The sequence below is a fragment of the Chlorocebus sabaeus genome, chromosome X, assembly GCF_047675955.1.
Source record: "Chlorocebus sabaeus isolate Y175 chromosome X, mChlSab1.0.hap1, whole genome shotgun sequence".
In the NCBI taxonomy this organism is placed as follows: Eukaryota; Metazoa; Chordata; class Mammalia; order Primates; family Cercopithecidae; genus Chlorocebus; species Chlorocebus sabaeus.
Genome location: NC_132933.1, coordinates 2,459,068 through 2,470,471, shown reverse-complemented (window position 1 = coordinate 2,470,471; position 11,404 = coordinate 2,459,068).

The following is an 11,404-nucleotide window of genomic DNA, read 5'->3' as shown; positions in this document are numbered from 1 at the left end:
GTTTCTGCGTGGACATATGTTTTCATTTCTCTTGGATATATGGCTAGGAGTGGAATTGCTGGGTCATGTGGTAACTCTGTGTTTAACTGTGGGAGGAACTGCCAAGCTTTTCCACAGCAGCTGCACCATTTTATGTTCCCACCAGCAGTGTACAAGGTTTTCAATTTCTCCATATCCTCACCAACTGATAAAGTTTTGATCTGTGACCCCGCCCAAATCTCATGTTGAATTGTAATCTCCAATGTTGAAGGTGGGGCCTGGTGGGAGGTTACTGGATCATGGGGGCAGGGTTCTCACCAGTAGTTTAGTACCATCCTCTTGGTGTTGTCCTCATGACAGTGATTGAGTTATCAGGAGAGATGGTCCTTTAAAGATGTGTGGTACCTCCCCCTTCTCTCTCTTGCTTCTGGTCTGGCAGCACGATATGCCTGCTCCTGCTTTGCATTCCACCATGAGTAAAAGCCCCTGAGGCTTCCCCAGAAGCAGATGCTACCATGCTTCCTATACAGCCTGAAAAACTGTGAGCCAATTAAACCTCTTTTCTTTATAAATTACCCAATCTCAGGTATTTCTTCATAACAATGCAAGGACGGACTAATACACTAATACTTGTTATTGTCTGTCTTTTCATTATAGCCATCCCAGTGGGTGTGGTGTGGTATTTCATTGTGGTTTTGATTTGCATTTCCCTGATAACTAATGATGTTGAGCATCTTTTCATGTGCCCATTGGCCATTCATATGTCTTCTTTGAGGAAGTATTTGTTCAAGTCTTTTGCCCATTTTTAAAAGAGAATGTTTGTCTTCTTATTAAGTTGTAAGAGCTGTAGACACAAGTCCTTTGTCAGATACGTATTTTGCAATATTTTTCTTCCAAACTCTGGCTTGCCTTTCCATTGGCATAACAGTGCATTTTAAAGAGCAGAATTTGCATTATGTTGATGGAGTCTAAGGTATGGACTTTTAAATTTTATAGTTTGTGCTTTTTGTGTCATAGTTAAGAAATCTTTGCAAAACTCAAGTCACTAAGACTTTATCCAGTGTCTTCTTATAAAAACATAGACCTATTTCCTTATAGAAGTTGTATAATCTTAACTCTTACATTTAGGTCTATGATCTATTTTATGTATGGTGTGAGGCAAATTCACAACTCACTTTTTTATATATGGATACCCAGTTTTTCTAGCACCATTTGTTGAAAAAATTATCTTTTCTCCAGTTGAGTTACCTTAGCCCCTTTGTGGAAAATCAGTTGGCCACATGTGTGTGAGTCTATTTCTGGGGACACAGTCAGCACTATGGACTGAATGTTTGTGTCCCCTGAAAATTCATATGTGAAAGCCCTGATCCCCAGTGGGATGGTGTATTAATCCATTTTCATGCTGCTAATAAAGACATATCGAGACTGGGTAATTTATAAAGAAAAAGAAGTTTAATTGACCCTCAGGGCCATGCGGTGAGGGAGGCTTCACAATCACGGTGGGAGGCAAGGAGGAGCAAAATCACATCTTACATGGTGGCAGGGAAGAGAGAACTTGTGCAGGGGAATTGCCCATTATAAAACCGTCAGATCTTGTGAGACTTACTATCACGAGAACAGCATAGGAAAGGCCCGCCCCCATGATTCAATTACCTCCCACTGGGACCCTCATATGACACATGGAAATTGTGGGAGCCACAATTCAAGATGAAATTTGGGTGGGAACACAGCCAAACCATATCACATGGCATTAGGAGGTGGGGCGTTTGGGAGCTGATTAGGTTTAGATGAGGTCATGAGGGTGGGACTCTCATGATGGGATTGGTTCCCAACAACAAGAGGAAGAGACACTAGGGCTTCCTTTCTCCACTGTGTGTGAGGATACAGCAAGAAGGCAGCTGTGTCCAAGCCAAAGAGAACTATTACCAAGAACCAAATCTGCTGGCACCTTGTCCTTAGACTTTTAGCCTCCAGAACTGTGAGAAATAAATGTCTGTTTTTTAAGCCACCCAGTCTGTGGTATTTTGCTATAGCAGCCCAAGCAAATTGAGACAATGTCTATCTTGATACCAATGCCACACTCTCTTGACTACTGTAGATTTGTAACACGTCTTGAAATCACGTACTGTGAGTTCTCCAATGCTGTTCTTCATTTTCAAAGTTGTTTTGTCTATTCAAAATTTGTCACACTTTCACATGAGTTTTAGAATACCCTGCCAATTTCTATGGGGGGAAAAAGCCTACTGGGGTTTTGATTGGATTGCATTGAATCTATAAACCATTTGAGGGAGGATCAATATCTTTAACAATATTGAGCCTTTCAATCTGTGAACATGGTGTATCTCTCCATGTTGGGAGCCTTCTTTAATTTCTCTCAACAATGGGTTGTAGTTTCAATGTCTAGACCTTGGATATGGGTTGCTAGAGAACCTACTAGAGTGGATTAAATAATTAGTAGATCCCTACATATGGTTATTGAGTTTATGGGTATTGTTTCAACCATTCCTAGTAACCCTGCATTCTCATTTAGTCATTCATTTATCTAACAGATATATAGACTGAACAGTTAACTGTGTGCTGTGATATGAGGATGAGGATGACAGAATTAGGTATATTTGTTTGTTCCTATGATGTTTTTGTTTAGCCCAGCCCATATTTGACTGCAGCCTCAGCCATAATATAAGACAGAGCTATTTTTTTGTTTCTTTGTCCGTTTGTTTTTTTGTTTGTTTTGGAGACAGAGTCTCGCTCTATCCCTCAGGCTGGAGTGCAGTCACATGATCGTGGCTCACTGCAACCTCCACCTCCTGGGTTTGAGCGATTCTCATGCCTCAGTCTCCTGAGTAGCTGGGATTACAGGTGCCTGCCACCACATCCAGCTAATTTTTGTAATTTTAGTAGAGACGAGGTTTTGCCATGTTGGCCAGGCTGGTCTCAAACTCCTGGCCTCAGGTGATCTGCCCGCCTTAGCCTCCAAGAGTGCTGGGATTAAAGACATGAGCCACCACGCCTAGCCAGAGTTTTGTTTTGTTGTGTTGTGTTTTTGTGTTTTTGTGGGGTTTTTTTGACAGTCTGGCTTTGTCGCCAGGCTGGAGTGCAGTGATGTGATCTTGGCTCACTACAACCTCCACCTCCCAGGTTCAAGCAATTCTCCTGCCTCAGCCTCCCGAATAGCTGGGATTACAGGCACACATCGCCATGCCCAGCTAATTTTTGTATTTTTTTTTTTAGTAGAGACAGGGTTTCACTATGTTAGCCAGAATGGTCTCAATCTCCTGACCTCGTGATCCGCCTGCCTCGGCCTCCCAAAGTGCTGGGATTACAGGCGTGAGCCACTCTGCCCAGCCCAGAGTTGTGTTTTATATTATGTGTGTCTGTGTGTCCAAGATTTTTTAGCTGTGTCCAATTTTTTTTTTTTTTTTTTTTTTTTTTTTTTTTTTTTTTTTGTGGAAATAGAGTCTTGCTCTGTTACCTAGACTGGAGTGCAGTGGTTCAGTCATGGCTCACTGCAGTCTTGCCCTCCTGGCCTCAAGCGATCCTCCTGCCTCTACCTTCACCTCCTAAATAGCTGGGACTACAGGCATGTGCCACCACACCTGGCTAATTTTTTTTTTTTTTTTTTTTAGATGAGTCTCACTCTGTCGCCCAGGCTGGAGTCCAGTGGCACGATCTTGGCTCATTGCAACCTCCACCTCCTGGGTTCAAGCAATTCTCCTGCCTCAGCCTCCCGTGTAGCTGGGACTACAGGTGCCTGCCACCACACCTGGCTAATTTTGTATTTTTAGTAGAGACGGAATTTCACCACGTTGATCAGCTGGTCTCAAACTCCCGACCTCATGTGATCCGCCCACCTCAGCTTCCCAAAGTTCTGGGATTACAGGCATGAGCCACCTTGCCCGGCCACCTGGCTAATTTTTTAATTATTTTTTGTAGAGATAGGGGTCTCATTATGTTGCCCAGGCTCCAAGAATTTTTAAGTACCATTTTCTGGAAAAGGCTTCTGACAGAACCTCACCAAGAACCAGATCTGCTGGCATGTTGACATTAGACTTTTAGCCTCCAGAGCTGTGAGAGCTCAAATCAAATCAAAATAAGAAAGTAAGAATTAATTTTTTTTCATTTTTTTCAATGAAAATATTCCTCACCTACTATATAATGTATTTTCCTTCCATATTCTAGCTGGTTACATGAGAACAAGGTAAGAGGAGGTAGAGAATGACAAAGGAGGAAAGAGGAGAGCACAGGTGAGGAGAAGGAGAGCAGCTTGACTGCAGTGACTGAACACTCAGACCACAGGGTCTCCTCTGGTTATGGATGGAGGAAGAAATAAACACAGCATATCAGTTAGGAAAGTGGCCACAAGTAGTAGAAAACCTGACTATGGTGGATTAAATAATTAGAAGCTTTGTTTTCTCACCTAAGGACTCTGGGGTAGCTTTCTGGCATCGGTTCAGCAGCAGAGCTTTTGGCAGTACCCAGCATCTTTCTGATTTGCTTGACTTTGCTGCGTGATCACAAAATGGCTGCTGAAGCTCCAGCCATCACATATGCATTAGACAGAAGGAGGAAGAGGCAGAGACAGACACTCTGTCCCCTTTTATCAAGGAAGCAACAATTTTCCCAGAAACTAGCCTGGCAGACTTCCACTTAGATCTCAGGAGCCAGAACTAGATCATGTGGCCACCCCTAACCTCAAGAGAGGCTGAGAAAGTTGGGGATGGGATGGATTTTCATGACCTATCACCTGGGGCTGAGCCCACTGATGTCTTGAACAAAGTTGGGGTCTTATCCCCAGAGAAAAAGGTTAGGATGCAGATTGGGTGGTGTTATAAGTCAAATTGTATCCCCCAAAAATGTAGGTTGAAGTCCTAACCCCCAATACCTCAGAATGTGACCATGTTTGGAAATAGGGTCATTGTTGATGTAAATATTTAAAATAAGGTCATACCAGAGTAGGGTGCACCCCTAATCCAGTATGGCTGCTGTCCTTACAAAGAGAGGAGAATGCCATGCAAAGGAACAGATACACAGGGAGAAGACCATGTGAAGACAGAGACAGGGATAGGAGTGATGAGGCCAGGAGCCAAGGAACACCCGGGGCCACCAGAAGATGGAAGAGGCAGAAGGACCCTCCCCTAGAGCCTCTGGAGGGAGCTCAGCCCTGCCCACACCTAGGTATCAACCTGAGGGTCCTCAGCTCTTTATACCTGAACCTTGGAAGGCTGGGGGTGAGGGGGAGGAGGCCAGCCTTGCTCAAGCCCCTCCCACTGGTCGGCATCCTGATTACCATTTACAGATGTGGAAACTGAGGCTTAAAGATGGGAAGGAATTGTCTGGAGACTCACCACTAGCAAGCAGCGACAGATTCGTGCCCAAGTTCCGGGACTCCAGCATTACTGCTCACTCCAGTCAACCAGGGAGAGCAGCTGTGTGAACTCTGCCCCCAAACTAGAGGGAGTCCAATCGCCTTTACCATTTTCCTAACTTTACCCATTTGGAGAGATGATGCCCATAAGTTGGCCATAACCAAAGATAAAAATCATTTGATTTTCTGGAAAAGATTGTACAAAAGGAAAGAAGCCAAAGGTTAAATCCTGCCTTGGAATTGGGAAAGTTTTTGGTCATCCCCCTCCCCGCCCCTGCACCATCTAGGTTCTCAGCTGGTGAGACTCTCAGGAGCGCTGGGGTTGTGGGCCTTGGAGCCCTGCCACCTGTACTTTCTTCCATCCCTTACCCACCATTGGTCACTCCGGATGCCATGCACCTTCGTTTCCTTTCTGTAAGACCGAGGGGGCCAGGTGTGGTGGCTCACGTATGTAATCCCAGCACTTTGGGAGACTGAGGCGGGCGAATTGCCTGAGGTCAGGAGTTCAAGACCAGCCTGGCCAACATGACGAAACCCCGTCTGTACTAAAAATGCAAAAATTAGCCGGGTATGGTGGTGCATGCCTGTAGTCCCAGCTACTTGGGAAGCTGAGGCAGGAGAATCGCTTGAACCCAGGAGACAGAGGTTTCAGTGAGCCAAGATCACGCTACTGCACTCCAGCCTGGGCAGCAGAGTGAGACTCCATCTCAAAAAAAAAAAAAAAAAAAAAAGATGGAGGGGACCCACAGTTTCCCACTGTGATGAAGATTAGAAGAGCCTCCATCCATCCTCTCATTCAGCGAATCCACGCTGGGGTACTGCTCCATGCCAGCCCCTGGGCTGGTGCTGGGGAGCAGTGAGCAAGACCAAGTCCTGCCCTCACAGAGCTGGCCTGTTTCCTAATGAAGGGACACACACCAAGAGGAAGGAGAGAAAGTGGGGCTGGAGGGCTGCCTTCTGTGTGGGTAGAAGCGAGGCAGTGGTCAGACAGGGTCTCTCTTGGGGCAGGGGACACTCGAGCAGAGACCCAGTTGAGGTGGAAGCAACGCAGTCCAGGTGGAGACACAGCCAATGCAAGGGCCTTGAGGCAGTGGGTTCGTTTCCCGTGTTGGTTTCCTGCCGTAACAAAGTGCCACAAACTGGGCCAGACGGAGTGACTCACGCCTGTAATCCCAGAACTTTGGGAGGCCAAGGCTGGAGGATCACTTGAGGTCAGGAGTTTGAGACCAGCCTGGCCAACATGGCAAAAACCCCTCTCTACTAAAAATACAAAAATTAGCCGGGCATGGTGGTGTGTGCCTGTAAGTCCCAGCTACTCAGGAGGCTGAGGCAGGACAATCCCTTGAACCCAGGAGGCAGAGGTTGCAGTGAGCCAAGATCACGCCGTTGCACTCCAGCCTGGGCAACAGAGCAAGACTCCGTCCAAAAAAAAAAGAAAAGAAAGGAGAGAGGGAGAGAGAGAGGAAGGAAGTTGGGGAGGGAGGGACGGGGGAGGGAAGGAAGGCAGGGAGGGAGGGAGGGAGGGAGGGAAGAGAGAGACAGGAACCACAAACCAGGTGGCTTAAAACACCAGAAATTTACTCTCTTATTGTTGTAGAGCCAGAAGACCCCTCCCTTGCCTTTTCCAGCTGCTGGTGGCCCCAGACTTCCCTGGGTTTTGGCTGCATCGCCATAACCCCGGACTCAGTCTTCAAGTGGCCTCGTCCTCCCACTGTGTGCCTCCACTCTGTGTCTCTCCTAAGGACACTTGTCAATGGATTTAGGGCACACCCGGGTAATCCAGGATGACCCTGTCTCAAGATCTTTAATGTAATTACATCTGCAAGACCCTTTCTCCAAATGAGGTCCCACTAACAGGGGGCAGAGATTAGGACATGAACACATCTTTTGGGGGCTGCCTTCAACCCAGCACAGGCAGGAACAGGCTTGGTGTGTTTGAGGCCTGTGTGGCTGGAGCCCAGTGGGCCTCCCAGGAGCAGTGGGGAGGGATGAGGGTGGCAGGGCCAGGGAGAGTCATATAGGGCTCAGAGGGCATGACAAGAAGTGCAAGGGCTCAGACACAACAGGAGCTGTCACCGTAGCTGACATGCACTGTACATGTGCTATGTACCGGGCCCCGGGCATGACCCACCCTCCCAGGATCACTGTATTGTTTCCATTTTACAGATGAGGAAACTGAGGCCAGGTTGTGAGATCATTTCTGCCAGTCACAGAGTTGGGGGTGAGGCCTGGCACCCAGGCTGTCACCACTAGCTGAGGCCCCCTCCCGACGGCTTGGGTCCCTTTCAGCCCTGGACCTTGAGGGAGGGGACCACAAATGCTGAGTCCTCCTCTCCACCCCAGGGGACCTGGGAAAGGCCAAGGGTTCTTTTGCAGAGCTTCCGTTTCCCCGGCAGGAGAGGGAATGCTGCACGTGCTGGATTTCCAGGTTGGAAGGATACTTTGTAAACCTTTTCAATACAGCTCCCGCTAGGCTTAGAGCCCAAGGAGGTGTGTTTGCAGGGCCCCGGACACATCTCTTTGAAATGCAAACATAAAGCTAGCACCCCTAGCTCCCTGCCTTCCTGGGAGCTTAGCCTAGGTCCCAGCTCCAAGCCCTAACTGCCAAGAGAAAGTTTTCATTTTCCTTTGGATACAGGCAACTCACTAGCACAGAATGGCCACACTGTTGACCAGGTGCACTCACGATGGATGAGAACATGCAGCAGGACATCTTGAGATGGCATCTGCCTGACTAGATCAAAGGGTAGCTGACATGCACTGTGCAAAGGATGAGGTTTCCTTCTCGGCCTGTGATGCCCATTGCAGCTGAGCTCACCTTTGCCTTCTTTCCCCCATTGTGGAGAGGGCTCTCCAGGCTGGCAGGACCTCCAGTCTTCCCAGTACATGCAGGGATGGAGCGCCCAGGGTCCAGAGGTGGGAGGGGCTGAGCGGAGGCCATGGATCCCGGGCCCGGGGGTGAGGATCGGTATCCAGCTACCTGGGATGAGCTGGGCCTGTGGAGGTACCTGGGTAACTGACAACCCAGGAGGCTGGGGCTTCCGCTGGGACTGTGGCGACTATCACATCTCACGCCACTTAAGGGGTTGCCGCTGCTTCTACAAATCCAGCTAGAAACAAGAAGATGGAAATTGGGAGGATGCTGGCCAGCAAACAAGAAGTGAGGAGCAGGGGCAGAGGACAGACAGGTCAGCCCTTGACTGAAGAAGGCCTCCCAGAGGAGGTAAAAGCCCATCTCCACCTCAGGAGAGCTAGCTGAGCTCCACTGCAGACCAGATTGTCAGGGAACTGGGCTTTGCCTGGCAAACATTCCCAAACTCCCAGGACAGCAGGAGCATCTCAGAAGCTTCCAAACAGAAAGAACCAGCAATAGCAGAAACGGATCAGAGTGGACCAGCTTCCCTGTGCAACTCTGGCAGCCCGCAGATCCTCATCCCAGCCAAACACCACTCATCCAGCAGGGAAGGAAAGTAAGAATCCTTGTGACCAAGCAGGTTAGCTTCAAAATGCATTTTGAAACTTCTTTCCTTTCTTGCTTTCAGCCTTAACATACTTTGAAACTCCTTGTTTCCCTCCCTTTCCACCAGACACTCCCTTGCACTGCTCACGTACCTAATTTTGTGCTTACTTAGTAGTGCCAGGGGGCTGATCTTGAGAAAAACCGAGCATGGAAATCCAGCTGTGAAATTCCAGGTGGTCAGTGTACAACCTGGCCATAGTAGAGGTGATGCTAGCCCGTGCTCCATAGCCGGTGGACCGTGACTCAAGATAGCCAAGGAAACGAGGCACACAGACCTTGTGCCCAGTGCCCCACCTGCATGTCTCCCATTCCAGGCTCCCTTTTACCCCCCTCACCCGCATAAAGCTTGAGACGGTTCCTTTGAGGCTTGAGCCTGGCCAGCCTGGCCATTCTCCCACCTGCTAGCACTCCAGTAAAAGCTGCTTTCGGCCAGAAGTGGTGGCTCACGCCTGTAATCACAGGACTTTGGGAGGCCAAGATGGGTGGATCACTTGAGGTCAGGAGTTTGAGGCCAGCCTATCCAACATGGCAAAACCCTGTCTCTACAAAAAATACAAAAATTAGCCAGGCATGGTAGCGCGTGCCTATAATCCCAGCTACTCAGGAGGCTGAGGAAGGAGAATTGCCTGAACCCAGGAGGCGGAGGTTGCAGTGAGCCAAGATTGTGCTACTGCACTCCAGCCTGGATGACAGAACAAGATTCTGCAAAAAAAAAAGCTGCTTTCACCACACCTTGCTTCTTGTATTCTGGTCTCCAAACAGCAAGCGGCCAGACTTGAGTCGGTTACATTCTGCAAACATCTGCTCACTGCAAAGCTGCAAGACCAAACAACCCCTGCAACAGAGCAGAGGCCTCAGAGAGGAAGAGGTGGTGGGCAGCCACCCTTGCAAAGTGTGCAGTTGAAATGAGTGACGACAGAGGAGCTGGCTGGGCTATCTGTAAGTATCAAGTACAGATTCATGGGTGTTACGCACAAAGAAAATTCCAGAGAACAAAGACCAGACCATGCAATAGTGACTGGGAAGGTTTACGCATCAACCTGGCCAGTCTACAGTACCCAGTTTTGGTCAAACACCAGTCTAGATGTGGCTGTGAGGGTGTTTTTAAATAAAATTCGCATCTAAATGAGAAGAGCGAGTACAGCAGATTGTTCTCCATGCTGTGGGTGGGCTTCGTCCAATCAGTTGAAGGACTAAAGAGAAAATGACTGAGGTCACCCAAAGAGGAAGGAATTCTGCCTCCAACTCAAGCCTTTGGACTCAAACTAAACTCTTCCCTGAGTCTCCAGTGACTTGCCAACCTCTATGTCACGTGAGCTGATTCCTTAAAATCTCTCTCTCTCTCTACACACACACACACGCACATGCACACGGTATGATATATATTATATACGTGGCGTGGATAGAATGTGTATTTTTGGTGTGGTTTTTTGGATTTTTTTTTTTTTTTTTTGAGACCGAGTCTTGCTCTGTCGCCCAGGCTCACCACCACACCCGGCCAATTTTTGTTATGTTTAGTAGAGACAGGGTTTCACCATGTTGACCAGGCTGGTCTTGAACTCCTAGCTTCAAGTGATCTGCCTGCCTCAGCCTCCCAAAGTGCTGGGATTACAGGCATGAGCCACAGTGCCTGGCTATAATATGTATCATGTATTCATCAGTATATACGTGTCATGTGTATATGTATGTTAGAGCTCTAATACAGTCATAATGCAGTAAGCACACACACATAGCAACTAAATGCATAAAGAAAAATGACTAGACCTGAAGGAAGACTTCAAGAAAATGCAATTACAATGGAATTTTCTAATATATTGTCATTAAATCAGACAGATACAGTCAACAAAAAAACAAGTAAAAATGTAAAGGAAATTGAATAGTACAATTGTCAACCAGATTTTAGAGATATATAGAAAAGCCTGCGTCTCTGAAGGAGATGCGTGTTTCAGAGTCTGTAACATTTTTTACAATTATTTATGTATTCAGCCTCTGTTATCCATTGAATTGTGTCTGCCTCCCTCCTCCCCCTAAAAAAAATATATTACAGCCCAAACCCCCGGTACCTCAGAATGGAACCTTATTTGGGGATCTTCACAGAGGTAATCAAGTTAAAATGAGGTCATTAGGGTGGGCTGTAATCCAATATGACTGTGTCATTATGAAAAGAAGAAATGTGGACACAGCGCCTTCTATGCAGGGAGAAAGAGGGCTGTGTGAAGATGAAGGCAGAGATTGGGGAGAGGCTGCCACAAATCAAGGAACACCAAAGATGGCCAGCAAAGTCCTGGAAGCTGGGGAAAGACCTGGAATAGATTCTCCCTCACAGCCCCCAGGAGGAACCCTGCCCTGCCAACACCTCGATCTCTGACTTCTGGCCTCCAGAACTGAGAAACAGTCCATTTCTGCTGTTGAAGCCCCCTAGCTTATGGAACTTTGTTATGGCATCCCTAGAGAACTCAAGCAGCCCCCAAACTACCTTAATTCGAAAAGGTGATATTTTAAGCAACACATCCTCAGATTATTATCCAATAGAACTAAAA